Source organism: Benincasa hispida, chromosome 7 (assembly GCF_027475165.1).
Source record: "Benincasa hispida cultivar pf3 chromosome 7, pf3_genome.v1.1, whole genome shotgun sequence".
Taxonomy (NCBI): Eukaryota; Viridiplantae; Streptophyta; class Magnoliopsida; order Cucurbitales; family Cucurbitaceae; genus Benincasa; species Benincasa hispida.
In genome coordinates, this window is record NC_143484.1 from 30,149,034 (window position 1) to 30,155,033 (window position 6,000).

The following is a 6,000-nucleotide window of genomic DNA, read 5'->3' on the forward strand; positions in this document are numbered from 1 at the left end:
AATGACCTAAAAATAAAAATAAAAAATTCAATTACTGACCTCTTCTTGAAAACATGTTTGTTTTTTACCCTTTTAAAATGTGAAATACCACTTTTGCCCTCCATTTTAAACTACTTCCAATTTTTTCCTTTATTTACAATGTCTCCTTTGCTCTTTCCCTTTAACCACAAAAAACGAGAATTCAATTCAATACCAATATTTCATTTCATTATCTATCAACATTTATCCTCAACCATTGTACCATCAACATTTAATGGTATTGATATCAAGCATGGGACAAGTAATGAAAGATCACTTTCAGCTCTCCACTTTCAGTCTACTCTCTCACTTTTAGTCAAACACTCTCACGGTCTATCATTTTCAACTTCTTTCCACTTTTTTCATGGGTCTAAAACAAACATTTTTCGAAGAAGATCATTCATCTCATTCAGAAAATAATAGAAAGTAGGTGTTTAATAATTTATGTCATTCACTTCACCCAGAAAAGAATAGAATGTAGACTACATATATGCTATCGTTTTCTCTGTTATAAGTGATCATTTACCCTGTTATTAACGATCGTGTACCATGTTATCACGTTCGCATAACAGATTGGTTAGCAATAGTTTACCTTGTTATCAGCAATCATGTATCATGTTATCAGTGATCCTGTAACATGGTATTAACGATCGCATAACAAATTGGTTAGTGATCGGGTACATTTGAACTTTGGAATTTCAAGTGCAATTCAAAACTAATCGTCCCTAATTGACATAATGCATATCAGTTATGCTACTTCGTATCCTTGTACACCATGGTGGGCAGTAGGACCAGGCTAGAAGTAATTACATTAGAGGTTCCATGACTAAATGATATAACGTGTAGTACTAGTGGGTCTTTTGCACCAAATGAATGAATATCGATCCATCTAGGTTTGAAATACACATAAAATATTTATTACAATCTATTGGTCTCAGCCCCCCCCCCCCCCCAATTGTTATTGTCAGTGATGATTAAGACCTTATTTTTTATAAGGTAGTGATGCATCTCGGATGTCGTTGTTTATATCACTAACATCAAATGATATTCATGGAGTAGACAAAGATAATAAGTACCAGCAAGACAATTCATTCATTCCAACGAACTATAACTTTTGTTTTCCACATTCAAGATATAACATTTCCACCATGTCTACAGTGAAGGAATCAAATTCCAATGCGGAAGCGATTGATGAACTTTGTGTCAGTAGATTTTTTTTTTTTTTTTTTTTGGAAAAAAAGTTAAAAACAGAGAAAATGAAATACAAAGAGGATAAACAATATCTCAGCCTAAGCATGCTTTTTAATTAAATTATTGAGAGGAAAGGGAAGAGTATACATACCCTTGAAGAAAACCTACTTCATGTATGTTGGGAATGTCCTAAAACTCGCAGTTCGTAATCATGGAAACATATTCTATTTATCAATAAAAGTATTGTTGAAGAATTTATTCAATAAAAGTGTTATTGAAATTGCATTACATTATAAAATCCAATAAACGAATCCATGGCTATAGTATGAATATTTAAACTTTATGTAGAGATGAATATTTTAACTTTATGTAGAGACATAAAAGAGGATTAAGTTATAATATATAGCCAAAAGGGTCTATAAGTATATGGATGAAATTGGGTACCTCATCCTGGGGACACTATGGATGCGACCTACTTTGTATATTGATATAAACAATGTGATCCCAAAATTGTACATGTGGAGGCATGCGAGCGAGGGCATCCTATGCAAAAGAAGTTTGCATAAGACTGAACTACAAAATAATCACTTTTCTTTATAACGACTGTTTACTGTTAAAACTAATTATTTCAATTCGATTACCTAAGATAACTTGATCTTAATCTTGAGCTAACTATGAACTTCTATTTATTCAGGATTATCCTTTGATGTACATAAGTGAGAGTAGTTCAACAACACTGCTCAATAAGCCTCCCATTTTGGGATAAGACCAGATAGATAATTGGCGACATAGTTCTGCAAGATGAAATTCATTCTTACCCATTTAGGGTTAGCAGATAGGTTGTTGTACTGATTCCTAGTCTTGAACAAAGGGGTCCCACCCTCTCATGGCCGAGAGGAACATGGTTTATTAGTTGGACTATAAACCAATTGTTCATTAGAGGATCAGTGGTGACTTAAGGAGCAAGATGTATTTACAGAGGTAAAATAGTAATTTTGACCTAGCTGTAAATACAAATGACCTAGGAAGAATCGACTTACTGATCATGGTTAAATAAAGTGGTCAGAAATATATCTATGGTGAGGAGAGTGCAACCGTCGAGCTATAGTGGTATATCTCGGTGGTTAACGAATATTGATTAATTCGGGTTAAAGAGTTTAACCGATTGAACTCAAATCGTTGGAGCTCATGATCTATAGGTTCACAAGGTCCCTCTACTAGCTCGTAAAAGATTAAACATTGGATAGAAAATTGAGCAAATTTGAAGCGTTCAAATTCGAAATTAGGGTTTGGAATTTAAAATGTTCAAACTTTAATTTAGGGTTTAGATAATTACATTCAATATAATTAACGTTTAAATTTATCAAAATTAAACATCATTGGAGAGTTTAAAATATTTAAATATTGATTACATGAATAGGATTCATGTTTAAATTAGATGTTTTATTAATTTAATATTTGATATTAAATTATTAATTAATTATCTAAATTAAATCAATTTTAAATTTAGAAATTTTAATTTCAGAATTTTTTTTTTAATTTAATTTAATTAAGTTGAAAATTTGAAATTGAAATTAGTGGATTTATCCAAGATTTCAATTTCTTAGTGGAGTTCTCCACATTTTAACACTAGGCCATTTGAAGTGTCAAATTGTTGAATATTGAGTACTTGCATGCTAGAGCTTAATAAAAGCTTCAATTATCTGTTATTGAAGTTTTATGCAATTTGAATTTAACAAATGCAATTTATAGATTCAATAACAACTTTATTGAATAAATGTTGAATAACATATTTATTGATAATAGAATATGTTTAACTTTACAAACTGCGAGTTTTTGGACATACAACCCAACAGTAGTCTATCATGCTCATCACATAGTCATTAGCTACGCGATCACATAGACTCAATGCATGGTGCATTTGCTACACGATTAACTGCAAGGTGTTCTTTGAGGAATGGTTCAAGTCGAGTGATTCAAGACTCAGTTCACCTGTTCCGAATCGATTGACTCAAATCTTGTAATTGTTAGCCTTTGTTTTTATTTTTAGAGAGGTTCTATCCCGGACCATCAACTTTTAGAATAAATATACATGTGATGTGTGCTTTTATTATATGTCATATAACTTAAAAACCCACCATAGGTTATGCATTTATTTTCATGCACCATTTTATATTATAAGTGTTATAATATACTAGTATGCATGATTTAAATTACACAATGCATGCTCATGCATCATATAGTATAAGTGTTATAGTATATGTATGCATGCATTATATTATATCCATGCATTATTTACATTATAAGTGTTATAATATAAGGTTGAATGGTTGTATGGAATGTATGTTACTTAGTTATATAAATGTTCTATATTAGTAATGAATGAATATTGCATGAAGCATGACATTACCTTAGGTTAATTTATATATGTTATAATTAACTAATGTATGTCTATCATACAATGGTTGGTTTTAATTATTTCATTTATTTATAATTGTTATAACTAAATGAAATTAGAATTAAAATCAATAATAAAAAGTTGCATGCAAACCCGAGGCTATAATCATTTTTAAAAATTGTTTTAAAATATGATTGAGATAGACCTAAGATTACATTTCTAATGAGATTAGAAATCTAATTTTAATATTTTAAATCAATTTAATAGGATTAAATTCATTCCTAATAAAAAATTAAATATGTAACAAATGTACCTATAAGGGACTTTTTGTCTAAGGCAGGTTCTGGCTAGGTTGGGGTACTTAAGTCAATGGAAACGTCGCACTTCTACCTACGAACCTGCCTAAAAAGGTGAAGTAGATAGATTCGTTACATGCATGAAAGTTTGATGAAAGTCTATTAAAGAGTTTAATGAGACTTGAATCAAAATTGTTTAATCATCAAAGATAAGAGTTGTTTTTTTAGCAAATTAAACAAATACTTAGATAAAATCAGTAGCTGAATTTTCCTGAGTTAATTAACCCTAGGTAGAACACTCAGTGGGAGGAAAATGGGGTATATGATACTTCATTTTTGCCTCTATACATTTCTCCCTAAAAGTTCACACCGTGAGATCTACTCTCGGTCTTGAGGCACCATGGGTGTCTTCACTGCTTAAGAAAAACTTGAAGTGCCACTAAACGGATAACTGTAAGAGAACTAGTCGGATGGAGTAGATAATTTACTTTAAAAAAAATAAGTAAAAAAAATCCCTCCCCAAACCGTGAAAAAAAATCGAGAGCACTGATTCAAAATTATCTTGATTCATCCCCCCCTCAGGAATTGCCAAAACATTTGACTCTTCGACAATTGAATCCAATTTTGCCCATTATTTTCATTTTCGTATCCGTAATAGTGCGAAAAGAAGGAAGGCCCAATTTCAAGTTGTTCAAGAATAGTGGCTTCGGGTAGGCCCTAAAAGGAGAAGGAAGGCTGGAATGCCAACAGGCCTCTATTATTGAATTCACCCGACCCGATAGTACCCCATTTTTGGAACGTCCAGTGCCAAAGTCACTAAATGGGTAAGTCGCCAATCCCTAAAACGGACTATGTAATGTACTTTATCTGCTGGGTTACGGGTGGGAATTTTACCAGAGGTTTCTATTGTATCAATCTACCTCTTTGTTGTTACTATGGGGTCCTGAAGCACAAGGAAATTTTTTTACATCCCACAGCTTCGGCAGATCGCTTAGCCCCGTTCATCTTCGGCGCAAGAGCGCTCGATCAGTGAGCTATTACGCACTCTTTCAAGGGTGGCTGCTTCTAGGCAAACCTTCTGGCTGTCTCTGCACCCCTACCTCCTTTATCACTGAGCGGTCATGGCGTACTTCTCCTGTTTGAACCGGGGTTTGAAACCAAACTTCTCCTCAGGAGGATAGATGGGGCGATTCAGGTGAGATCCAATGTAGATCCAACTTTCTATTCACTCCCGGAACAGCCTCACATCATATTGCAGCAGGTACATTGGGCATATTAGCAGGCCTATTCCATCTTAGTGTTCGTCCGCCCCAACGTCTATACAAAGGATTACGTATGGGAAATATTGAAACCGTCCTTTCGAGTAGTATCGCTGCTGTATTTTTTGCACCTTTTGTTGTTGCTGGAACTATGTGGTATGGTTCAGCAACTACCCTGATTGAATTATTTGGGCCCACTCGTTATCAATGGGATCAGGGATACTTCCAGCAAGAAATATATCGAATAGTTAGTGTCGGGTTAGCCGAAAATCAAAGTTTATCAGAAGCTTGGTCTAAAATTCCTGAAAAATTAGCTTTTTATAATTATATCGGGAATAATCCCGCAAAAGGTGGATTATTCAGAGCGGGTTCCATGGACAACGGGGATGGAATAGCTGTTGGGTGGTTAGGACACCCTGTTTTTAGAGATAAAGAAGGGCGCGAACTTTTTGTACGCCGTATGCCGACCTTTTTTGAAACATTTCCGGTTGTTTTGGTAGACGGAGACGGAATTGTTAGAGCCGATGTTCCTTTTCGAAGAGCAGAATCGAAGTATAGTGTTGAACAGGTCGGTGTAACTGTTGAGTTCTATGGCGGTGAACTCAATGGAGTGAGTTATAGTGATCCTGCTACTGTGAAAAAATATGCTAGACGTGCTCAATTGGGTGAAATTTTTGAATTAGATCGTGCTACTTTGAAATCCGATGGGGTTTTTCGTAGCAGTCCAAGGGGTTGGTTTACTTTTGGGCATGCTTCGTTTGCTTTGCTCTTCTTCTTCGGACACATTTGGCATGGTGCTAGAACCTTGTTCAGAGATGTCTTTGCTGGGATTGACCCA